Source organism: Giraffa tippelskirchi, chromosome 3, assembly GCF_054371585.1.
Source record: "Giraffa tippelskirchi isolate mGirTip1 chromosome 3, T2T-mGirTip1v1.2.pri, whole genome shotgun sequence".
Lineage (NCBI taxonomy): Eukaryota > Metazoa > Chordata > Mammalia > Artiodactyla > Giraffidae > Giraffa > Giraffa tippelskirchi.
Window position 1 is genome coordinate 66,490,047 of NC_137277.1, and position 27,271 is coordinate 66,517,317.

Here is a 27,271-nt window from a genome sequence, read left to right on the forward strand (position 1 = left end):
AGTCAAGAGTACTGGAGTGGGTTGCCATTTCCTTCTCCAGAGGATCTTCCTAACCCAGGGATCAAGCCTGGGTCTCCTGCATTGTAGGCAGACGCTTTACCGTCTCTGCCACAAGGGAAGTGTTTATTTTTTGGCTCTTAATTTCATTTCATCAGTCTATAAGTCTCTTTTTTATGCCACCACAATAATATTTTTATTATTGTATGTTTGTAATATATTTTGGAATGAGGGAGTGTTACACCTCCATTTTTATTTTTCTTTCTCAAGATTGCTTTGGTTTTTCAGGGTCTTTTGTAGTTTTATATGAATTTTAGGATCTTTTTTCCATTTCTTTAAAGAATGAAATTGGAATTTTTTAAGAATTGCATTGAATCTGTAGATCACTTTGCATAGTACAGATACTTAAACAATATCAATTCTCCAAATCCATGAACACAGGACGTCTCTCCATTTATATGTGTCTTTAATTTCTTTCATTAACATTCTGTTGTTTTCAGTGTATACATCATTCAGATCCTTGGGTAAGTTTTTTCATAAGTATTTTATTTTCCTTCTTGCTCTGCAAATGGGATTGCTTTCTTAAATTCCACTTCAGATAATTTGCTGTTAGTGTATTGAAATTCAACTTATTTTTTCACCATCATTATTTACTTATTTTTAACTTTTTATATTGTATTAGGGTATAGCCAATTAACAATGTTGTGATAGTTTCAAATGTACAGCAAAGGGACTCAGCCTTACATATACATGTATTCACACTCCCCTAAAATTCCCTCTCATCCAGGCTGCCACATATTTTTGAGAAGAGTTCGATGTGCTATATAGTAGGTCCTTATTGATTGTCCGTTTTAAATATCACAGTGTGTAAAGGCAACCATAAATTTGTTCTCTAAGTCGAGATGAGTTCCTTTCTGTTTTGTAAGTAAGTTCAATTGTATCACTATTTTTAGATTCCACATATAAGGGAGGTCATACTATGTTTCTCCCTCTCTGTCTGACTTATTTCACTCAGTACGACAATCTATAGGTCCATCATGGTTGCTGCAAATAGGATTATCTCATTCTTTTTAATGGCTGAGTAATACTCCATTGTATAAATGCACCATATCTCCTTTATTCATTTCTCTGTTGATGGATATTTAGGTTGCTTTCATGTCTTGGCTATTGTAAATAGTGCTTCAATGAACATCAGGGTGCATGTATCCTTTTGGATCATGTCTTTCTGCAGATATATGCTCAGGAATGGGATTGAGGGTCATATGATAGTTCTAGTCTTAGTTTATTCAGGAATCTCTATACTGTTCTCCATAGTGGTTGTACAACTCCCACCAACAGTGTAAGAGGTTTCTCCTCTCTCCAAACCCTCTCCAGCATTTATTGTTTGTGGGGTTTTTTTTGATGATAGCCATTCTGGCTGGTGTGAGGTGATATCTCATTGTAGTGTTGATTTGCATTTCTCAAATAATTAGTGATATTGAACATCTTTTCATGTGCCTCTTTGCCATCCGTATGTCTTCTTTGCAGAAATGTCTATTTAGATCTTCTGCCCATTTTTTGAGAGGGTTGTTTGTTTTGATGCTGTTAAGCATCATGAGCTGTTTATAAATTCTGAAAACTAATCCCTCATTTGTCACATCATCTGCAAAAACTTTCTCCCAATCTGTGGGTTGTCTTTTTATTTTGTTTATTGTTTCCTTTGCTGTGCAAAAACTTTTGAGTTTAAGTAGATCCAATTTGTTTATTTTTGTTTTTATTTCCATTATTCTGGGAGATAAATGGAAAAAGATATTGTTGCAATTTATGTCATAGAGTTTTCTGCCTATGTTTTCCTCTAGGAGTTTTATAGTGTCCAGTCTCACATTTAGATATTTAATCCATTTTGAGCTTATTTTTGTGTATGGTGTTTAAAAAATTATCTAATTTTATTTTTAAAGTGTAGCTGTTCAGTTTTCCCAAAACATTTGTTGAAGAGACTGTTTTTCAGTGTTGTGTGGTCTTGCCTCCTTTGTCATACCTTAGTTGCCCACAGGTACATGGGTTTATTTCTGGATTTCCTATCCTGTTCCATTAACCTATATTTCTATTTTTGTGCCAGTATCATGCTGTTTTGATGACTGTCAGTCTGTAGTCTACTCTGAAGTCAGGGAGCCTGATTACTTTAGCTCTGTTTTTCCTTTTTAATACTGCTTTGACTATTCAGGGTCATTTGTGTCTGCATACATGTTTTGAGATTTTTCGTTCTAGTTCTGTGAAAAATGCCGTTGGTCATTTGATAAGGAATCTTTAGTTGCCTTGGGTAGTATAGTCATTTTGACAATATTGATTACTCCAATCCACAAGCATAGTATATCTTTCCATTTTATTGTGTCTTCTTTGACTTCTTTAACAAATATCATATAGTTTTTGGAGCACAAGTCTTTTGTCTCCTTAGGTGGGTTTATTCTTAGGTTTTTTATTCTTTTTGATGCAGTGGCAAATGGAATTGTTTCCTGAATTTCTCTTTCTGGTCTTTCATTGTAAGTGTATGGAAATGTGACAGACTTCTGTGTATTAATTTTGTAATCTTCAACTTTACCATTTTCATTGATGAGTTCTCATAGTTTTATAGTAGCATCTTTAAGTTCTCCTATGTATAGAATCATGTCATCTGCAAACAGTGACAGTTTAAGTTCTTCTTTTCCAATTTGGATTCCATTTACTTCTTTTCTTTCTTTGATTGCTATAGCTAGGACTTCCAAAACTATGCTGAATAAAAGTGGCAAGAGTGGACATCCTCGTCTTTTTCCTGATCTTAGAGGAATGCTTTCAGCTTTTCACTAGTGAGTATGATCTTAAATGTAGGTTTGTTATATATGGCCTTTATTATGCGGAGGTATATTCCCTAAATGCTCACTTTCTGGAAATTTTTTTTTATCATAAATGGGTGATGAATTTTGCCAAAAACTTTTCTGTATCTATTGAGAAGATCATAAATTGTTTTTATTCTTCAATTTGTTGGTGAGGTATGTCACATTGATTGATTTGTGGATATTGAAAAATACTTGCATACCTGGGATGAATCCCACTCAATCATGATGTATGATCTTTTTAATGTATTGTTGGATTCAGATTAGTAGTATTTATTCTGTTGAGGAATTTCACAGCTATATGCATCAGTGATATTAGCCTATAATGCTCTTTTTTTGTGGTATCTTCATCTGGTTTTGGTAACTCAGTGACCATGGCCTAATAGAATGAGTTTGGAAGTTTTCCTTTCTCCTGAATTTTTTGGAACAGTTTCAGGATAGTTGTTAACGCTTCTCTAAATGTTTGACAGAATTTGCCTATGAAGCCATCAGGTCCTAGATTTTTGTTTGTTGGAAGTTTTTAAATGAAAGTTTCTATTCAGTGCTTGTGATTGGTCTGCTTATATTTTCTATTTTTTACTGGTTCAGTCTTGGGAGACTGCATGTTTCTAAGAATTTGTCCATTTTTCCCAAGTTGTCCATTTTATCAGCATATAGTTCATAGTAGTCTCTTAAGATCGTTTGTATTTCCATAGAGTCAATTGAAACTTCTCTTATTTTACTTCTAATTTTATTGATTTTAGTCTTCTCCTTTTTTTTTTTTTTTGATGAGTCTGGCTAATGGTTTGTCAATTTTTTTTTATCTTCTCAAATAACCAGCTTTTAGTTTTTATTGATCCTTGATGTTGATTTTTTTGGTTCTTTTTAGTTTATTTCTGATCTGATCTTTATGATTTACTTCCTTCTCCTAATGTTAGGTTTTGTTTGTTCTTCCTTCTCTAGTTGTTTTAGGTGTAAGGTTAGGTGGTTTATTTGAGATTTTTCTTGTTTCTTGAGGTAAGATTGAATTGCTATAAACTTTCCTCTAAGAACTGCTTTTTCTGCATCTCAAAGGTTTCATACTATTATGCTTCAACTTTCATTTGTTTCAAAGTATTTTTTTGTTTGTTTGTTTGTTTTTTGTTTTTATTTTTTTTTATTTATTTATTTTTTTTTATAAATTTATTTATTTTAGTTGGGGGCTAATTACTTTACAATATTGTAATAGTTTTTGCCATACATTGACATGAATCAGCCATGGGTTTACATGTGTTCCCCTTCCTGGACCCCCCACCCACCTCCCTCTCCATCCCATCCTTCTGGATCATCCCATTGCCCCGGCCCTGAGCCCTTGTCACATGCATCGAACATGGAATGGTGCTCTGTTTCACATATGACAATACACATGTCTCAATGCCTTTTTTATTTCATCTTTGATTTCTTCAATATCCATTAGTTGTTTAGTAGCATATTGTTTAGCCTCCACATGTTTCTGTTTTTTATAGTTTTTTTTGTAATTTCCTTCTAATGTCATAATGTGATAAGAAAAGATGCTTGGTGTGATGTCAATTTTCTTAAATTTTCCAAGGCTCATCTTGTCACCTAGCATGTGGTAAATCCTGGAGAATGTTTCCCGTGGACATGAGAAGAATGTGTACTCTGGTGCTTTTGAATGGAATGCACTATAGATGTCAGTTAAGTCCACATGGTCTAAAGTGTCTTTAAAGACTGTGTTTTGCAAATTTTCAGTCTGGTTGGTCTTTCCATTGATAAAAGTAACATGATGAAGTCCCCAGTATTATTGTGCCACTGTCAATTTCCCCCTTTATAGTTGTTGGTACCTGCCTTACCTGTTGAAGTGCTCCTATTTTGAACTGACAAATTGGAATCAAGATTGCTAGGAGAAATATCAGTAATCTCAGATATGCAGATGATATTCACCCTCTTGGGAGAAAATGAAGAGGAACTAAAGAGCCTCTTGATGAAGGTGAAAGAGGAGAGTGAAAAAGCTGGCTTAAAACTCAACATTCAAAAAACTAAGATTATGTCATCTGGTCCCATCACTTCATGGCAAATAGAAGGGAGAAAAGTGGAAACAGTGACAGATTTTATTTTCTTGGGCTCCAAAGTCACTGGATGGTGACTGCAGCCATGAAATTAAAAGATGCTTGCTTCTTGGAAGAAAAGCAGTGAAAAACTTAGATGGTATATTAAAAAGAAGAGACATTATTTTGTTGACAAAAGTCCATATAGTCAAAGCTATGATTTTTCCAGCAGTCATGTATGGATGTGAGAGTTGGACCATAAAGAAGACTGAGCACTGAAGAATTGATACTTTTGAACTGTGGTTTTGAAGAAGACTCTTGAGAATCAACTGGACTGCAAGGAGATCAAACCAGTCAATCCTAAAGGAAATCAACCCTGAATATTCATCAGAAGGACTGATGCTGAAACTGAAGTTCCAATGCTTTGGCCACCTGATAGGAAGAGCTGACTCACTGGAAAAGACCCTGATGCTGGGAAAGATTAAAGGCAGGGGGAAAAGGGGACAACAGAGTATAGCATGGTTTGATGGCATCACCAACTCTATGGAGATGAGTTTGAGTAGGCTCCGAGAGTTGGTGATGAACAGGGAAACCTAGCATGCTGAAGTCCATGGGTTCGCAAAGAGTCAGACATGACTGAGCAAATTAACAGCAATAATAATCACTGTGTATGGTCCTATTACCATTTTCTTAATTGTTTTTGGTTTGCTTTTTGTAGGTCTTTCTCATCTCTTGTGAGTTCTGCCTAGAGTAGAAGCTTTAGCATTTGTTGTAAAGCTGATTTTGTAGTCCTGAATTCTCTTAACTTTTGCTTGTCTGTAAAACCTTTAAATATACTGTGTCGTTCCCTCCTGATTTGTAGTGTTTCTATTGAGAAATCATTTGATGATGCTATGAGAGTTTTCTTGTATGTTATTTGTCATTTTCCCCTTGTTGTTTTTAATATTTCATCTTTTTCTTTAATTTTGTCACTTTGATTACTATGTGTCTTGGGGTGGTCCTCCTTGTGTTTATACTGTCTAGAATGCTTGTGCTTCCTGGACTTGGTTAACTATTTCCATACCCAATGTTATGGAAGTTTTCAGAGATTTTTTCTTTAAATATTTTCTTAGGTACTTTCTCTCTTTTATCCTTGTGGGGCCCCTATAATGTGAATATTGGTGAATGTCATGTTGCCCCAAAGGTCTCAGGCTGTCTTTATTTACTTTTTCTTTCATTCTTTTTTCTATATTATGTTTTGTGGCAGTTGTTTACACCGTTCTGTCTTCCAGTTCGCTTATTCATTTTTCTGCCTTGGTGATTCTGCTATTGAAGCCTTCTAGTGCATTGTTCAAGTGGGCCTTAGAAAGCATCACTATGAACAAAGCTAGTGGAGGTGATGGAATTCCGTTGAGCTATTTCAAATCCTCAAAGATGATGCTGTGAAAGTGCTGCACTCAATATGCCAGCAAATTTGGAAAACTCAGCAGTGGCCACGGGACTAGAAAAGGTCAGTTTTCTTTCCAATCCTAAAGAAAGGCAATGCCAAAGAATGTTCAAACTACCGTAAAATTGCCCTCATCTCACATGCTAGTAAAGTAATGCTGAAAATTCTCCAAGCCAGGCTTCAGCAATATGTGAACCTTGAACTTCCAGATGTTCAAGCTGGTTTTAGAAAAGGCAGAGGAACCAGAGATCAAATTGCCAACATCCGCTGGATCATTGAAAAAGCAAGAGAGTTCCAGATAATCATCTATTTCTGCTTTATTGACTATGTCAAAGCCTTTAACTGTGTGGATCACAATAAACTGTGGAAAATTCTGAAAGAGATGGGAATAGCAGACCACCTGACCTGCCTCTTGAGAAACCTGTAGGCAGGTCAGGAAGCAACAGTTAGAACTGGACATGGAACAACAGACTGGTTCCAAGTAGGAAAAAGAGTACATCAAGGCTGTATATTGTCACCCTGCTTATTTAACTTATATGCAGAGTACATCATGAGAAATGCTGGGCTGGAAGAAACACAAGCTGGAATCAAGATTGCTGGGAGAAATATCAATAACCTCAGATATGCAGATGACACCACCCTTATGGCAGAAAGTGAAGAAGAACTAAAGAGCCTCTTGATGAAAGTGAAAGAGGAGAGTGAAAAAGTTGGTTTAAAGCTCAACATTCAGAAAACTAAGATCATGGCATCTGGTTCCATCACTTCATGGGAAATAGATGGGGAAACAGTGGAAACAGTGTCAGACTTTATTTTTCTGGGCTCCAGAATCACTGCAGATGGTGACTGCAGCCATGAAATTAAAAGACGCTTACTCCTTGGAAGTAAAGTTTTGACCAACCTAGATAGCATATTTAAAAGCAGAGACATTACTTTGCCCACAAAGGTCCATCTAGTCAAGGCTATCGTTTATCCAGTAGTCATGTATGGATGTGAGAGTTGGACTGTGAAGAAAGCTGAGCACCGAAGAATTAATGTTTTTGAACTGTGGTGTTGGGGAAGGCTCTTGCGAGTCCCTTGGACTGCAAGGAGATCCAATCAGTCCATCCTAAAGGAGATTAATCCTGGGTGTTCATTGGAAGGACTGATGTTGAAGCTGAAACTCCAATACTTTGGCCACCTCATGCGAAGAGCTGACTCATTGGAAAAGACCCTGATGCTGGGAATGATTGGGGGCAGGATGAGAAGGAAACGACGGAGGACGAGGTGACTGGATGGCATTACCTACTCAATGGACAAGGGTTTGGGTAAACTCTGGGAGTTGGTGATGGACAGGGAGGTCTAGTGTGCTGCTATTCCTGGGGTCGCAAAGAGTCGGACACGACTGAGCGATTGAACTGAACTGAACTGAACTGAGTGCATTGTTCATATCTGTTTGTTTATTCTCTAGTTCTTCCATGTCTTTGGTAAACATTTCTTGCGTATTCTCCATTGTTTTTCTGAGATCTTGAATCATCTTCACTGTCATTTTTATGAATCTTTTTTCTGGAAAGTTGCCTATCTCCATTTCATTTTGTTTATTTTTCTGGGATTTTATCTTGTCCCTTCCTCCGGGACATAATCCTCTGCCTTTTCATTTTTATTAACTTACTGTTATGGTGGTTTTCATTTGGGAAGTTGCAGGATTATACTTCTTGCTTCCTCTGTCTGCCCTCTGGCTAAGTGGCTTCTGTGAGCTTCCTGATGCGAGAGACTGATGATGGGAAAAACTGGGTCTTGCTCTGTTGGGAAGGGTCTGTCTCACTAAAAGTTTTATTTGATTTATTTCTGATGAGCAGGGATGCTGTTTTTTGGCCTGAGATGACCCAGCCCTGGAGTCTACAAGCTCTATGGTACGGTTAATTGAGACATCCAAGAAGGCTCATGCCAAGGGGCATGTCCCTGACTGCCTCTCCATAGTGAGCCACTACCAACTCATGCCTTCATAGGAGATTCTCCAACACTAACAGGTAGGTCTAGTTCAATCTCCCACTTTTCTCTTGGTACTGGTGTGTTTTTTAGCCTCGAAGAGTTGTGGTGTGCACAAGGTTGAGTCTGTGCTTCCCCCAGTCCTGTGGAAGTCCTGCAGTCAAATTCTGATAGCCTTCAAATTCCCTGGGGATTCCTAGTCTGTTTGATGAGTCCCCAGGCTGGGAAGCCTGATGTGGGGCTAAGATTCTTCACAACAATGGAGAACTTATTTGGTATTATTATTCTCCAGTTTGTGGATTGCCCACCTGGCCGGTATAAGATTTGATTTTATCATGGTTGTGCCCCTCTTCCTATCTTGTTGCTACTTCTCCTTTGTCCCTGGATATTGGGTGTCTTTTTTTTTTTTTTTGATGGGTTCCAGCATCCTCCTGTCAATTGTTGTTCAACATCTGGTGGAAATTTTGGTGCATTCACAGGAGGAGATGAGCACGTCCTTCTACTCCACCATCTTGTGTGTGTGTGAATATGTGTGTCATGGCAAAGATAGTTTTTTTTCTTCCTTTCTGACTTGCATGCCTTTTATTTCTTTTTTCTGTTTAACTGCTTCAGCAAGGACTTCTAGTATTACCTTGAATAGGAATGGTCAAAGTGTATATCTTTGTTTCACGTCATATTAAAGAAAAGAATCCTTAAATTTTTCCCATTGACTATGATGTTAGCTGTGGGGTTTCTATGTGCTCTTTATTTTGCTGAAGGTGATTTCTTCTATACCTATTTTGCTGAGAGTTGTTTTTTGTGTTTTTGTGTGTGTGTGTTTTACCATGAATGGGTGCAGATTTTTTTTTAAAAAAAATTTGTACCTATTGAGATAACCATATAGATTTTGTCTTTCATTCTCTTCATGCAGTGTATTGTATCATACTGATCAATTTGTGTAAGTTAAAGCATCTTTGTATTCCAGGGATAAATCTCATTTAATCAGGGTGTATAATCCCTTGAATTTGCTGCTAGTATTGTACTACTAGTATTTGGTTTGCTAGTATTGTACTAAAGATTTTGCATCTATGGTCATTAGGGATATTGACATGTATTTTTCTTTCCTTGTGACGTGTTTGTCTAGCTTTGGTATCAAGGTGATGCTGGTCTCATCAAATGAGTTTGAAAGTGTTCTCTCTTCATTTTTTCCAATAGCTCAAGAAATATTGGTATTAAATATTCTTTGAACGTTTAGTAAAATTTATCCACGGAATCATCTAATCCTCAGTTTTTCTGTGCAGGGAGGGTTTTGATTACTGCTTTTTCTGTTTTTTGTCTGTTCAGAGTTTCTGTTTATTTTTATTTAGTTTTTATAAGTTTTACATATCTAGAAAGTTATGCATTAATTCTAAGGTATCCAATTTGTATATAATTTTTCATAATAGTCTTATGATCATTTTTATTTCTGAAGCATTCATTATTTGGTTTTAATTGGGTTTTTTGAATATGGATCTCTATTTCTTTACCCAGGTTTGGGAAGTTTTCAGCCATTATTTCTTGCAATAAACTTTTTGCTTCTTTCCACCTTTCTTTGGTTTTTTCTGGGGCTCCTGTAATACATATATTGCTTTGCTTGGTGAAGCTCCATAAGTCCTGTAAGTTATCTTCACTCATTCTCTCTCTCTTTTTTTTCTCCTCTGACTGAATGATTTCCAATGATCTGTCTTTGGATTTGCTGTTTCTTCTTTCTTATTGATTGAGTCTGTTGCTGAATCCCTCTATTAAATTTTAAATTAAATTATTGTGTTCAGTTCAGTTCAGTTCAGTCACTCAGTCATGTCCGACTCTTTGAGACCCCATGAACCGCGGCATGCCAGGCCTCCTTGTCCATCACCAACTCCTGGAGTCCATCCAAACCCACGTCCATTGAGTCGGTGATGCCATCCAACCTCCTCGTCCTCTGTCGTTCCCTTCTCTTCCTGCCCTCAATCTTTCCCAGAATCAGGGTCTTTTCCAATGAGTCAGCTCTTCGCATGAGATGGCCAAAGTATTGGAGCTTCAGCTTCAATATCAGGCCTTCCTATGAACACCCAGGACTGATCTCCTTTAGGATGGACTGGTTGGATCTCTTTGCAGTCCAAGGGACTCTCAAGAGTCTTCTCCAACACCACAGTTCAAAAACTCTATTACTTTTTAAAACATTTTATTTTTTATTGAAGTGAAGTGAAGTGAAAGTCGCTTAGTCATGTCTGACTCTTTGCGACCCCATGGACTATACATTCCATAGAATTCTCCAGTCCCGAATACTGGAGTGGGTAGCCTTTCCCTTTTCCAGGGATCTTCCCAACCCAGGGATCAAACCCATGTTTCCTGCATTGTAGGTGGATTCTTTACTAGCTGAGCCCCAAGAGTTGGGCTATAGCCAATTAACGATGCTGTGATAGTTTCAGGTAAACAGCAAAGGGATTCAGCCATACATGTACATGTGTACATTCCCCCCAAACTCCTCTCCCATCCAGGGTGCCTCATAACATTGATAGCTCTATTGTTTTTATTTGGTACATTTCTATATTTTCTGCCTGTTGAAATTCTAAATTTATTCATGCACTTTCCTGACTTTTGTGAATATCTTTATAACCATTATTTTGAAGCCTCTGTCCAGTAAATTATATTACTTCATTTCATTCATGTTAATTCCTCGAGATTTTTCTTATTCTTTTATTGGGAGCATAGTTTTCTACTTCTCTACTTGCCTTGACTTTCTCTATTGGTTTTTGCACATTAGATAAAACAGCTACTTCTCCCAGTCTTTACATACTGGCCTTTTATAGATTGATCTTACCAATCAACCTGACCAGAGTCTGACTGCCTCGCAAATTTTTATGCCTAGACAAACCACTGTCTTTCTTCTTAATGGCTTCCACTAAGTATACAAAATACTGTCAGTACCCTGAGATGGGAAAGATAGGAACAAGTACCCATGCAAGAGCCAGTAAAGTGGAACACTAGATCCAATTTCTTCTCTCCTCAGGGAGAAGGTGGGAATGTTATAATATTATAATATTATATTATATATTTTTACATAATATATATATTGCATTATAATATATATAACATATGTTATAAATATTTAATATATATGCTATACATAAACATATATTATATACATGTAACATATATATTAAATATATATAATATATATAACACACATATGATGTATATAATATTATAATTATTATATTATAAGATAACATATTATAATATATACAAGTTTATAATGTATATATTTTATTATATACTACTATATAATATATGATATTATAATAATTATATTATAATAATTGTATATTAATATGCTATAATACTTATTATATATAATACAATATATAATATGTATCATATAAAATATAGGATATAATATAATATATAATATAGATAATACACTTGTATAATATATAATATTATATATTATTATATAGTATTTTGTATATTATGTATTATACCATATATATTATATATGTATATTATGTTATACATGTAAATATTATATTATACATGTATATAATATATTATATTATATATATTTTATATTATTATATTATATATTATATGTAATATATAATACATATAATACATCTACACATATATATACATAAATATATATGTATACATATCTATAATTAATATAATATATAATCTTTAGTTATATATTTATATATTCATATAATTTATTATATAAATAATACATATTAATAATACATATACATTATATATTTATATAATTTATATAATACAATATTATATAATACATACCATATATAGTATATATAATTAACATTATATTATATATATTAATTAATTATATATTGATTTTAATATCTGTATTAAATATATAGTAATTAATTACTATATATTAATATATGCTTATATTAATTATGCATATAAATATATATTATATTTAATATAATATTATACATTATTTAATATATAATATATAAAGATATATAGAATTTATATAATACAATATATAATGTATATATTATATAAACATTATATATGTATGATATACAAGAGACTCTCAAGAGGCTTCTCCAATACCACAGTTCAAAAGCATCAATTCTTCGGTGCTCAACTTTCTTCACCGTCCAACTCTCACATCCATACACGACCACTGGAAAAACCATAGCCTTGACTAGCTGGACCTTTGTTGGCAAAGTAATGTCTCTGCTTTTTAATATGCTGTCTAGGTTGGTCAGAACTTTCCTTCCAAGGAGTAAGCGTCTTTTAATTTCATGGCTGCAATCACCATCTGCAGTGATTTTGGAGCCTCAAAAAATAAAGTCTGACACTGTTTCCACTGTTTCCCGATCTATTTCCCATGAAGTGATGGAACCAGATGCCATGATCTTAGTTTTCTGAATGTTGAGCTTTAAACCAACTTTTTCACTCTCCTCTTTCACTTTCATCAAGAGGCTCTTTAGTTCTTCTTCACTTTCTGCCATAAGGGTGGTGTCATCTGCATATCTGAGGTTATTGATATTTCTCCTGGCAATCTTGATTCAGGCTTGTGCTTCTTCCAGCCCAGCGTTTCTCATGATGTACTCTGCATATAAGTTAAATAAGCAGGGTGACAATATACAGCCTTGATGTACTCCTTTTCTTATTTTGAACCAGTCTGTTGTTCCACGTCCAGTTCTAACTGTTGCTTCCTGACCTGCCTACAGGTTTCTCAAGAGGCAGGTCAGGTGGTCTGATATTCTCATCTCTTTCAGAATTTTGCACAGTTTATTGTGATCCACACAGTCAAAGGCTTTGGCGTAGTCTATAATGCAGAAATACATGTTTTTCTGGAACTCTCTTGCTTTTTCGATGATCCAGCAGATGTTAGCAATTTGATCTCTGGTTCCTCTGCCTTTTCTAAAACCAGCTTGAACATCTGGAAATTCACATTTCACATATGTATTGCTGAAGCCTGGCTTGGAGAATTTTGAGCTTTACTTTACTTGCTCAGCCATAAAAAGGATGAAATAATTTCATTTGTGGTAGCATGGATGGACCTGGAGATATTCATACTAAATGAAGCAAGTCAGACAAGACAAATATCATATGATACCACTTAGTTGTAGAATCTAAAAATTTGGTAAAAAAGAACTTATTTACAAAATGGAAACAGACTCTCAGGTATAGGGGTAAAAAACTTATGCTTACAAAGGGGAAAGGGAAGAGGTATAAATTAAGAGTTTGGGATTGACAGATACAAACTACTAAATATAAAATAAACAGCAAGGACCTACTGTATATCACAGGGACTTATATTCAATATCTTGTAATAATCTATAATGGAAAAGAATCTGAAAAAGAGATATGTATATGTATAACTAAATCACTTTGCTGTACATGTGAGATGTAAATCAACTATACTCAATAAAAATAAATAAAATATCTCCTCATATAGTTTCTGTTTAATGATATCTTGCTAGTTATCTTTCCAATATCTTGATTTATAACTTCCCTTTTTCAAAATTTCTATTTCTTTTGAAATTTTGATGGTCTATAGTTTCTAGGAAATTATCCATTTTTCTGTTTTTTGTCAGTTATGCAAAATAGTCTTATAATTTTGTTTTTCCATATTTGTGATTTAATTTTTTTCTTAATCTTAATTTTTTCCTGAACTGATCTTGTGAGAATTGTTTATTCTGTTGTTCTTTAAGAACAAGCAAGAACAGTCTTCTTTTTTACCACTGTTTTTAAAGTTTCATTTCAACCGATTTCTTTCAAAATTAATTCTTTGGTTTTTCTCTATTTTACTTTAATTTTTAATGTGGGTTCATAGTTCCTTTATTACCAATCTTTCTTTAATAATGAACTCAAATATAAGTTTATATCTGAGTGTAATATTATCAATATCTGTGGCTCCTGGTATACGTTTCCTTTATTTACTAATTTCTAGATATTTGGTATTATTTGTTTTATTTATTCTTTGAATCATTGAGCCTTCACAAATGCCTTTTTTCTAGCTAGACAGGGGAATGGTGACAGAATTGGTTGGAGGGTTTCTGGATTTTGACCTATTTTCTTCAGTGATCTCTAAGGTTCTTCACTATCTTTAAGCGTACCCTATTGTAGATGGGAAAAAAAATTCATTTTCCTCTGCTAATAAATTACTTTTGCAGTCTGAATGAATGTGAATTTTCTTTTGTCCTTGGACTTCAGAAACTTGTTGGGAAAGATATTTATCTTTCCTAGAATGCAGCTTTTTAAATCAGTAAAAAGGTTTTCTGTAGATAAATGAAATTATTCTCTACTAGTTGTTTAGCCATTGCCCCTTTTACATCTGTTCTGTCTTCTCCTTCTGGGTCTCATAGTATCAATATGCTAGGCCTCCTAGATGTGTCCTCTGCTCTTTTGGTTTCATTGGAAAAGACCCTGATGCTGTGAAAATTGAAGGCAGGAGGAGAAGAGGACGACAGAGGATGAGATGGTTGGATGGCATCACCGACTCAATGGACATGAGTTTGAGTAAACTCCGGGAGTTGGTGATGGACAGGGAGGCCTGGCGTGCTGCGGTTCATGGGGTCGCAAAGAGTCAGACACGACTGAGCAACTGAACTGAACTGAACTTTTGGTTTTTTCCTCATAATTTCCATGTCTTTGGGTTTTTCCTCTGAGATTAGAAACACTCCTCATTCTTTTACATGGGAGAGGGTGAGGGCGGGATGATATGGGAGAATGGCATTGAAGCATGTAAATTATTATATGTGAAACAAATCGCCAGTCCAGATTCGATGCATGATACAGGGTGCTCAGAGCTGGTGCACCAGGATGACATGGAGGGATGGGATGGGGAAGTAGGTAGGAGGGGGATTCTGGAAGGGGAATACAGGTATACCCATGGTGGATTCATGTCAATGTATGGCAAAACAAATACAATATTGTAAAGTTTAAAAATAGATAAATAGACTAACATAAAAAAAAGAAACACTCCTTATCCCTGGTCTTCCAGGTCACTGATTTGGTTTTCTTCACTTTGTACCAGTGAACATGATCCCAGAAATGAGACGGCAAACAATACAAGTACCTCAGCAGGCCTCCAGAGCCAGGAGCCACTAACAGTTCTTCTAAATATGCAATCATGCGTTCACACACTCACATGTTAAACACACCAAACTCATACACTCAGATGCACACACTTTTCACCCTTTACAAGCACAATCTGGGTCTCTGAAAGGCCAGTTCTACCTCTGATACCCTAGTCCTCATCCCAAGACTTTGCTGCTAGTACTGAAGCTGTTCTCAGGGGAACAATCCTCACAGTGTTCTCCCCCATGTGGATGCTGCAAGAACACTTAGCCCAGAGTACACCTTCTCAGTCTGGCTGGCACAGACTGCCATGTGTCCAAGAAAGGGGGACAAAAGACCCCCTCTCACTGAAGCTTAATCTTTTTCAAGCTCAAGTGGCCTCTGCAATCACAACCAGTTGTACGGCAAGCCGTGGTGGGCCTGTTGGTAATACTCTGACCTCCACTAACCAAGTACTAGTGTTAGGGGCTTCCCTGATGACTCAGATGGTAAAGAATCCACCTGTAATGCAGGAGACCCAGGTTCTATCTCTAGGTTGAGAAGATCCCCTGGAGAAGGGAATGACTACTGACTCCAGTATTCTTGCCTGGAGAGTTCCATGGATAGAGGCACCTGGTGGGCTACAGTCCATATTCTGACCTCCATTAACCAGATACTGACAGCCAATTTCCCAGGAAGTCACTCAGGGGACAGAGAGACAGGGTCAGAAAAAGATTAATCCCCCACAGAGACACTTCAATTGGCCCTTTTAGCTGAAGGCAGAATGCAAAATTGGGCAGTGAGAAAATGCAGCTGAAGTAAAAAAGATGTGTCCTTGGCCCTCTGAACCAAAGAGGTCATGATTGCTCTGCTTACAGCCCACAACTGCACCACATCTATCCCGTGCCTATTACTTGGGCACTTCGTACATCTTATCTAACTTGGTCTTTATATCACTACAGGATTAAGCTATTATTGTTTCCACTTTGTAGTTTAGTCCAGAAGAGGCAACATAATCTCCAAAGACCAACTGACTCAGCCTTCTTCCTGTAGACAATCCTGAAATAGAACTGGACACAAGAAAGCTAGGACATAGTTTATGGACAGAGCAGATGCTCAGGAGCCCAGATATGTGGCAAGCAGGGTAGGCATTTGTTATGGCTATTTCATTCCTAATGCTTTTCTCTAAGGTGCATGATTTTCATTAGCCTTTGGAGTTACACTTTTCCCAACCTCCTTAACTTTCCACATGCTAAGTCGCTTCAGTCATGTCTGACTCTGTGACCTTATGGACTGTTGCCTGCCAGGCTCCTCTGTCCATGGGATTCTCCAGGCAAGAATACTGGAGTGTGTTGCCATGTCATTCTCCAGGGGATCTTCCTGAACCACAGATCGAACCCATATTTTTTCATCTCCTGCATTGGCAAGTGAGTTCTTTAGTGCTAGCCCTAATAGTCATTATTTCCTCAGGTCTTCTGCAATGTCTCTGAGCCAAGAAGATAAGGTATCGCTCATTTAATTTGTCCATAGGAGGACTGTGAAGCAAGAGAGTAAGAGTACTTATGCAAACTCTCACAGTTAGGGAACAACATCCCTGAGGCAGGAGCTACAAGTGCCCAGCCACAGCCACAATCTTACGTCCTCTAGTTTACACCCACTGGCACAGGGCCAGCAAGTGTTGAGGGCACCTCCTGGGCCACATCAGGCCACATGACATTCAAAACTAATGTTCTAGCTAACTAATGTTCTAACTAACTAATGTTCTAAAAGTTTCTCTTAATTCTCAGATAATCAACTGATCTTTAGACTTCTTGGAATATTCATCACACACCCTCCAAATACTTGCTCTGAAGATAAGAAGCCTAACCTGGCTGGTATTAGATCATCAAGCACATAATCTCAAGGTAAGACATCAAGAGGTGTACCCAGATTCAAAGAACTTCCAATTCAGCCTTCATTATGGTATCTACTCATTTTATCTCTTTCTTTCAAAGATAACCAAGCAGGCAAAGATGACATTTGGCTACTTCTGTTTAATATTTCAGTTACAAATCAGTGAAAATGAGATAGTCAGAAAAACAAATAGGGCTCTTCTAATGAACCATTGCCCATCAAAGATTGAAATTACGTTAATGTCTTTTAACATATGAATATAGTCACTGGAGTGAACCCCTCCCCCTCCCAGTGCAATGACATGGGAGCCTTTCTGTATCTCTTATAGCAAGACAAATATGGTTTATATATGGTAAATATGGTAAATATATATGGTTTATAGATGCTAACAGCCCTCTGAGCTATGGTAGTGTCTTGTTAGAAATAATACTATATATAGATATAATATAGATACACACACACAATGTATACATAAATCCACACACACCATAAAATTGACTCTCAGCTAGCAGGCCTCCAACTCTGTGCTTACTGCATCCATGTTATTTATCCAGTATTTAAGATTTCTGAGTGACAGTTAATACAGATGGGTGCATCTCTAAGATGTATTCCCCTTATGGAAGGATATAGCAAGATCATTTATTAGGGAGATATTAACAAAGTAAATGAAGAAATATACATGTTTTGCTAATTGATATGAGAGATGCACCAAAAAATGAATTATGAGTTTCTGTTTTCACAGGCGCCTTGGAGCCTCAGTTTTGCACATGGTCTCTTGTTTTTCCTTGAAAACATGTGCTGATGATGCATGGCAGGGCTTTGGATTCAATTATCAACACTAGGAAGTAAATTGGCTTTTTAACAAAGGCAATAAATAATCTCTACGTGGTTTAATATAAAGCAATGAGTATCTCACTCTTAGCCAAAAAATGTGTCCTTTCATGAAAACACTTATACAAACACACCAGAGCAATCTCTATGGCAGGTTATTTTTGAGAATTTTTATATTTTATCTAAAGAGGTTGGAGGAGAAACCACTTAAGCAAGGCACAGTGCAGTGGGGGCCCTGGTGGCAAATCACATCTCTAATGAAGACACTAGGCTAACAGACCATCTGTGAAGCAATGTTAAGATTCAAATGAAAATGGTTTCCCTGACACTTTGTGCAAATGTGCTTGTTTCTCCTTCTTGGGGCCAACTACCCTGCTGATTTTGCTTTTTTTGGAGCAGCTAACATATATGATTGCAAACTCCTTGAACACAAAGCCATTTGTAGAATCATATGAATTAAAGCTGTTTATATTCTATATTAAAGAAAATCATGTATCCAGTTCTTTCTCTTAATGAAGGCACTAATGATATTGACAGATGGTATAGACTGTCCTAGGAAACAGGAACAGTTACATGACGATTGACTTGCCCATGGTCCCTTCTTTGACTGTGGCCAAGATCTAACAAGGACAGTCAGATCTCCAGGGCAAGGGAGAAAGGAGTATTGGTGACTGCAATTACATGGGAACTCATCCTGTTATTGATAAAAGAAATGACTGGAAAAGATCTCAAGCAAGGGAAAACACTGAGTGGGGATCACCTGTTTCTATGCTCCACTGTAGATTAAGGCATCTTGCATGGCTGCATTTGAGAGAGTGTGGCTGCCATTCCTGGCAGCTCTCCTGGTATGCTCTTCCTTTTGGTTATAAGTCCCAATCCCATGATCACAGCAGCGGCCTAGTGGCCCAGTTCTTGACACATTATAATACTCCACTTTCTTGGACACAGTGATAGGTCCAGGTACATATATGCAACCTAGGCAGAGAAATAATTTTTGACAGAATTGGGAAATATTGGGGAAAATAGATCGAGGAAGCAAGCAGCTATCTTCTCTCACTACCTGAAAGAGTTCACCAGCAGAATGAGAAGGAAAACACCACAGAAACAGAATAACAAGGAAGTAGAGAAATACAGGGTGAAAAGGAGACTTGAAGGCAGATAGCAATATATGGGGTTCCTGGATGGAAGTGTGCCTGAAGCTAAACCTTTCTGTGGACTTCTTCATAACATAGTATCACCGCTTTGTTCACGCATTTTTTTTTTACATGTATCATTTTTAACTTTTTATTTTGTATTGGACTATAGCCAATTAACAATTTCAGATGTGACAGTTTCAGGTGGACAGCAAAGAGACTCAGTCATATATAAATATGTATACATTTTCCCTCACACTCCCCTCTCATCCAGGCAGCTACATAGCATTGAGGAGAGTTCTCTGTGCTATACTGTAGGTCTTTGTAGGTTATCCATTTTAAATATAGCAGTGTGTACATGCCAATACCAAACTCCAAACTTTCCTTTCCCCCTGATAACCATAAGTTCACTCTCTAAGTCTGTGAATCTGTTTCCCTTTTGTAAGTAAGTTCACTTGCTTCATTTCTTTATAGATTCTGAATACAAGGGATACCATATGATATTTCTCTTTTTATGTCTGACTTACTTCACACAGTATGGCAGTCTCTAGGTCCATCCATATTGCTGCAAATGACATTATTTCATTCTTTTTCATGGTTGAGTAGTATTCCATTGTGCAGTTTGTGGTTGGGTTTTCCTCAAGAATGCACCTGCCAATGAGGAGACACAAGAGATGCAGTTTCAATCCCTGGCCAGGAAGATCCCCTGGGGAAGGAAATGACACCCCTCTCCAGAATTCTTCCCTAGAAAATTCCATGGGCAGAGGAGCCTGGCAGTCAACAGTTCATGGGACCCACAAAAAGTCAGAGATAACTGAGCGACTATAAACACATACACAGGTATGAAAAGAGCCCTAACTAATCAAGTTCTAGCTCTTGAATCCTGGAAGGAGGACCTCTAGGGGCCTCTGTTTTAGACAGTACACACTGCAACAGTTATCCAGGCTTTTTAACAAAAGTTGGCACAAGCCCCTAACTGATCAAAACAAATTCACCACTCCCAGCCCTCCACTCCTAAGTCTATTCTATAACATTAAAAGTGGAACAGGGTGCTCAGGGCTGGTGCACCGGGATGACCTGGAAGGAGGGGATGGGGAGGGGAGATGGAAGGGGGGTTCTGGAAGGGGAAAACATGTACACCCATGGTGGATTCATGTCAATGTGTGGCAAAAAAAATACAATATTGTAAAGTTAAAAAATAGAAAGTAAACTAATTATAAAATAAATAAATAAATAAATAAAAGTCATTGCCATTGCCAAGATAAAAAAAAAAAATGTGGAACACAAGAAAGAAAGCAATAAGACCAACCCACAAGCTGCAGAATTAGCTTATAAACCCAGTTCCCCAAAACCTTACTTATCATTTGGCTTCATTATGTTGTGAAGAGGAGCGGTTTCCCAGGACAACAGCTACTGACCAAGGACTGGAGAAGAATAGGAAGAGTAGACAGGAGGCAGAAGCCAGGATAACAAATGAGGTCTAGGATCAAGGAAGGTAGTCTGGATAAGTCTCCAAAGACCAAAGACTAAGAGAGAAAAATTAAAGCCAGAAATTCACAGAAAGGAACTAGAGTGAAGAGCACATCAAGAAAAAACACAACTGGCCTTGGATGGTTGACTAAATGGTGTCCCCTGCACCTAGGCTTTGCAAGCCTTCAGCTGATGGTGCTACACTTATGGGGTAAGAAGAGAAGGCAGGGTAAAAAGGGCACAGGCCAGTAGAGTCTTGGAAGAAAGACATTAAGCAATGCCCTTGGTAGACTCAGATGAAGCACAGTAACCCCTAAAGAGCACAGACATCTTGAAATAGACTTCAGTGATTTAAGAAGAAGCACGATGCAGAGAAATCACTGGTCCATATCCCAGTTTCTTCTGAGATGCCTGCACCAAGAACAACAATCAGTTCTCATGAGGGCAACAAGCTTGATCTGGTGGACATGGACCCTGCAGTGTTAAAGAGAGTTTCGTGGTACAATTGTGATTATACTGAGCATAAATCTCACTGCAGCATGATGAAGCTCTGGCCTGGAATACATGGCCTCAGATAGCCAGCAGATCCTCCTTCATCTGCAATCAACAGAGAAGAAGGCTACAGGGAATACAGGGAATTTCAGACAGTAGAATCTCTCTATAATCCACCATGTCACACATGGAGAGGGACTACAGGATGGGCATCTGTGTCACTTGTAAGACAGGAGACAACATCCCAGAAGAAAGGACCGCATGACTGTTCTATGCCAGAAGAGTAGGGCAGAATGGAAATAAGTTTCTGTGGGCAAGCTTGACATGCCTGTGGGCTCATGCCTCCTCTGGGCAAGCCGCTCAACAGCACCAGAAAAGGAAGGACATCACAAACCACCTAAGCACTTCCTGGACAAACAAACAGAGTGATAATCAAGAGTGATATGCATCATTTTTTGAACAGCTTTCCTAGCCATGGAGGAACTTTTGGAAAGTATAAAGTAGTGCACAGGTGAGTAATCAAACAATAATCAAACAGTTAGGTGGGATTGCTGGGGGGTCAGGGTGGAAGAAGAGGAGTATGTATAGCCCTGAGCACTGCTATGTTTGCTCAGCAAGTCACCAGCCTCTCTGAGCCCTCCCTTCCTCAACTGGAATCTAGATGGAGAATGACTGTCTCACACTCAATGAGGACCTGTGTCTCTTCTTATTCAGATGGCTGTTACCATCAGAACACTAAGTCCCTGTGGTGAAGGGTCACCATCTGTCTGCTCTGGTCTGTCTTGCATTGAGGCACGATGCTCTCACAGACTGGGTGTGCACACACTGCTCTGCCCACAACATGCAAAGGGAAGTAGACTAAGCAATTAAAAGGTCTAAGGATTCTGACAGTTCTGGAGAGTTTCCTGCTGTCCCTCAAAATGCTTTTGTCCTTTGCTGATGCCAGAAATTCCATCATCAAGCTACAGACATGAAATCAGGTTGGCCTAAGTTTCCAAGAGGCTGTACCACTATCAGCTCTGGTCACTTGGGCAAGTACTCACTCTTTGTAAACCTCAGATTGCATTTCTGAAAATGGGTAATAATATCCAAAGGAGTTCTGAATATGAAAGTTTTGTAAAGCATAAAGCATTAAACAAATGCCATCGCCAAAGTTACTATTCAAAGACAAGAAAATAAAGATGAACATTTCTGAGGCAGGAGCAATATAAGCTTATCAATTATTTATTCACAGAATTACAAAATATTAGATCCGGACATAACCTGTCAAGTGTTTCCAGTTCAATTCTTTAACTTCATAAAAAATGAAACTAAAGCCCTAAAGAGGTCAAGTGACCAAAATTACATGTCAAACGATAACCACTTGACCCCCTGAAGTCCCAGAGCATGGTCTCCACATAGGCTTTTTGCTAACTGGGAAGCTCCCTTAGATTGTTGAATGTGAGAGAATTGTAAGTGAAAGAGGGGAGTCGTTCGGCCAAGCCACAGATGGCAGATCTCATTGTTCTGTGTGTAGACTGGGAATGCTCACTGGGAGGCACCATCACAGTGCTGAGGCCAAGCTCCCAGTCATGATGGACCAGGGTTCAGACTGTGGAATCTCTCATCATAGGTTTATGTATTTGATGCTGGCAATCATGATGGTTTGATGGGGTTGTGCTTAGTCACTCAGTTGTGTCTGACTCTTTGTGACCTCATGGACTGTAGCCCACCAGGCTCCTCTGTCCATGGGGATTCTCTAGGCAAGGATGCTGGACTGGGTTGCCATGCTCTCCTCCAGGGGATCTTCTGAACCCAGGGATCGAACTCAGGGCTTCCACACTGCAGGTGGATTCTTTACCCCCTGAGCCACCCGGGAAGCCAGATGGGGTTGTGGTGAGGGTTAAATTAAATGAGGAGGTTGACCATGGAGTTTAGGTGATTTTGTATTCTAATTACAGGAGCCCTCTGGAGACTACCAGGGCAGTTGTTCAGCAGAGGGATGGAGGCTAAGCCTGGCTGACAGTCACACACAACTGGGTCGGGAGTGAGTCTTGGGCCACTGCTCCCAACCCCTCCTGAACACCCAGGCCCCGCTGGACTCTATACCCACCCATGCCAGCAGATATCAGATATAAGAAAATCAGGCACTTACATAGACAAAGCTGAGAAGCAGTGGCAGCTGGGCTCCTACAAGGATAGAAGGGGCTTCCAGGCTGTCTACATAACAGCTTCTGGGCCCAGATAAAACCCAAGAAGAATCTAGGAGAAGAGGCCTTCCTTTTTCAGGGAGGAAGAACAGTCTAACCTTAGCAGGACCATCTCAAGGAAAGCTTCAAAAGCCTTGGAGAAAACTTGGCTGTGTCTAGACCACTGACAGGGGCCCAGGGGCAGGGCCTACATGGGCTCCAAGACTGTCACTCCTGCCCCAGGGTGGCTCTCCTAGACTGACCCCAGCCAGTCCAAGCAGCTATCCACAGTCAAGGCCTTAACAAGTGGAAATGATAAAAGAAGTGCTATGCAGAAGAGGCAAAAAGAACATTATTAAATGAAGTGTTACCTCACCAAATTGCAGAAGACTAAGTTGTTCAAGACAGCAGCAGCCAGGTTCAGTCTTTGGGGTCTTTGGGGACTGTGTCAGGGCTCTGTATGTGCCTACAATCTGCAGAGGCCTTAAGTCAGCCACTGCCAGTTACTCATTTCAGAGCCACCCCATAACTGACGGTTCTAACATACATCCACTGACCAGGAGAATGATTTGCTTTCTTTTGAATGATGCTGCTGAAAACTACCCTCTCTCCAAAGATAGGGGACAGCAGAATCTATCAAAACATGTTCCGGGAGACATCATTTCCTTGGGATGCTACAAGGATATGTCAGGAGCCATGATAGGCATTACTGACAAAATGGAGGCACGGCCCCAACCCCCTCTCCTCATCCCACAGGCACCGTTCCGGGATGAAGGAGTTAGGTCTTGTGATTATGACTTGTCCTTTCCTTCCTCCGATTGAGTTGACTGAAAAGAGTGTTATAATCCATAAAGTTAACTATTGACATTTGTTCAAGGATCTTTACAAAGAATGCTCCAGGATGAGCACATAGGCTGCAGCCTGAGACCAAGGGAAACATTGTTATCTGAAACCTGCTTGTAAGGGAAATGTTTATGGCAAAACAAGTTTGCTGAGTTTAGGGGTTAGGAATAATTAAGAATAGTTAGAAGCTAAAAGTTTAAGGTATGTTGTAGTGTTGGCATATTTTACTATAGCTTATGGAAACTAGGTATTTTAGAGATACTAATAGCTAAAAGCCTTTTTAGGAGATGATGAGCTTAAGTTACTAGGGGATAGCAGGATTTAGAAAGATAAAAAATAAACTGAGGAATGTGGTATACAGCCCAGAGACAAACTTGAGTTACAATGTTATCACAAGGACACTTAAGAGGGAACTCTGAAGGACAACAATGATTTATGGAGACAGTAAATCTGGGTGAGGGGAAACTGAAGATGTCATACCTCTGACCTAACGCTTTTATAAAAGTATAAAAGAAAACCTGATGCTTAAAATAAACATGCATCCCAGTGCTTTGAGCGAGAGACTGCATCATTTTCTCCATGCAGTCCAAATGAGTGAGAGGGTGCATCATTCGCCGACCCCGTTCATCCGTTCAGAGCGTTTCCCTGGCTGCCGGAGCTGGACTTCGGCAAGGATACTCCTAGTAGACTCAGGGAAACTTGGTGCTGGATGGGCCACGTGTGTGTGTGTGTGTGTGTGTGTGTGTGTGTGTGTTCATCGCTCAGTTGTGTCCAACTGTTTGTGACCCCATGGACTGTAGCCCACAGGGCCCCTCTGTCCGGGGGATTCTCCAGGCAAGAACATTGGAGTGGGTTGCCATTCCTTTCAGGGGATCTTCCCGACTCAGAGATTGAACCACGTCTCCTGCGTTGCAGGAGGATTCTTTAGCAAGTGAGCCACCAGAGAAGATCTAGAATGTAAGAATACCACGGAGCTCTGATGACTGTGCTCTTTCTGAGTACTCACAAAGACAGGGGTTCACTCAGCTGTCGAATAGGCACCAAGAGTTAAAAAAGGAAGTGGGTTGGGGTAAAAACATCTTCTCTCTAGTCAGGGTTTCATTCCTATTTCAGCTCTGTCTGTCAGTAGCTCTGTGACCTTGTAAATGTATTTAATTTCTGATTCTCACTTTGCTACTCTATAAAATGTGGATAGGTAAGCCTACCTATTAGGCCATCATGAGAATTAGAGAAAATTTATATAAAATACACATTTTACCTTCTGCTACATAAGGTTCAGTAAATGATATCTTCAATAATAATTCCTTCTCCTCTTCCTTTCCCCTTATTTTGTGATTCTCCTCTTCTTCCTCCTCTTTTTCTTCCTTCTTCTTTTCCTCCTCTTTTACCTTCCCCTCCACTTCCTCCTTCTCCTCTTTATGAACAACCAAATGTGACGTGAAATGTTCTATCCTTTTGCCCCAGTTCTGCCTTCTAAGACACCACAATAGCAGCAAAGGTCATGGGAAAAACAGCCCCCAAACCTAGGTTTAAATTCTGGCAATTATGCCTACTTGCTAATTGTCTTAAAGGATAAAGGTAAGCAAACATATTCTCTTCTTAAAAAAAACTAACAGAAAGGGAAAGCACTCTGATTTTGTAGTCAAACATAGCTCAAACAAACCTTGCTATAATTGTCAAAACAGCTCATATCTCGTTAAGAGGTGATATAATAAATTTATTCAGTTCAGGACATATGTAAAACAATTTTTAAGCAATTAGAAAACCAGCCAAATAATTACAGCTGACCCTTGGAAACAACGTGAGGATTAATCTGCTTGTAAGTTATAGCTGGTTCACATCCTCTGTTCTTAGCATTCATGGATTCAACCAACCATGGACCATGTATAATAATACTGTAGTTTTTACCAGTGAAAAATAACCGCATCTCAGTGAACCTGTGCAGTTGGTTAACAAACCTAGTTGTTAAAGGTTGACTGCACTGGTATCTCCTCTTGATTTGTATATTCTAATTTCAGCACTAGCGTGTCACTGATGGATTTCTCTCATTTTTGAAAAAGCAAGTCATCTGGGGTTAGGAATCCCAGTGACACCAGTTTTGAGTCTCTGGAATGTGGCAAATAAGTTATTCTTAGCAAGTGAGGAATGGACATCACTTCAGTGGAAATCTTTCTGGGTGTTGAAGGCCCAGTTCAGATGATTCTTCTCTCTCTAACACACCTTCATTAATTCCTTCCACAGGAATGGCCCACAGTAACCTGACCTTCTGAGCCAGTGCTGCTTAGAGTGGGGACAAACTCTTTACCCAAACTGGCTTGGAGAGAGCCCCTCACCTGATCATTCTGATTTGGGACCCAAATGAGAGTTAATCCCCTGGAAGAGAATGAACAGTGACATCCACCTGTGAACTGCAGGCTGCCACATCCCCCATCATGTTCCAAGTGACTCAAAAAGCTGGGACACACAGAAATGAAGAAATGATAAGTATCTTTTTCTTAAAAACATAGCTATACCTCTATCAAACATCTGTGCCTGTGCATTCATACACATATGTATTTGTACATGTGTATATACATGCATATGTGCGTTTGTGTGTATGTAATTACCCACATTAGCTAACGATAGGCTAAACCTGGAGTTGCCAAACAATGACCTATAGCTCAAATCTGGCCCCTACCTCTTTTTGTATATAAAACTTTATTGGAACACAACCATGACAGGCCATGACTAGTCATTCACATATTGTCAATGATAGTTTTCAAGATACAATGGAAGTGTGACGGAAAACATATGGACCACAAAGCTTGAAATATTTATTATATAGACTTTATCTACTCCTGGCTTAAACAGTCTCCATTATCATAGATATCTTCTGAATATCCACATGTGCCCAACAGCATGTCAGGTGCTATAAAAATAACACACATAATGTCACATATGCTTCTTGTGTTTAAGTTCTGTATTCACAAGATGCCCAAACAATTTCCTTCAAGAATGGGGAATGTAGATGGTACTGCATTGTTTTTCTTTCCTTTTCTCCCCTACTTTTCTAAACAGCTAACACTTGCCTATTTTCATAGACTACACAGCTTTCATGTTGCTGGATTAATGCAATTCCTTGTGGAGTTTGTGGACACTTCAG

The 27,271-nt window shown here is 38.4% G+C and overlaps 1 long non-coding RNA gene across 3 annotated transcripts; it reads left to right on the forward strand.

Moving 5' to 3' along the window:
* Positions 1 to 26,840, forward strand: LOC145543017 (uncharacterized). Of its 3 annotated transcripts, XR_014080355.1 has the most exons (6): positions 1 to 119; positions 498 to 521; positions 2,726 to 2,819; positions 8,132 to 8,302; positions 17,087 to 17,203; positions 17,935 to 18,092. It is a non-coding gene; the product is annotated as an uncharacterized LOC145543017 (long non-coding RNA). The 3 variants fall into 3 exon arrangements; XR_014080356.1 differs by lacking the exons at positions 498 to 521; positions 17,935 to 18,092 and adding an exon at positions 26,371 to 26,840; XR_014080354.1 differs by lacking the exon at positions 498 to 521.
* The last annotated feature ends 431 nt before the right edge of the window (positions 26,841 to 27,271 follow it).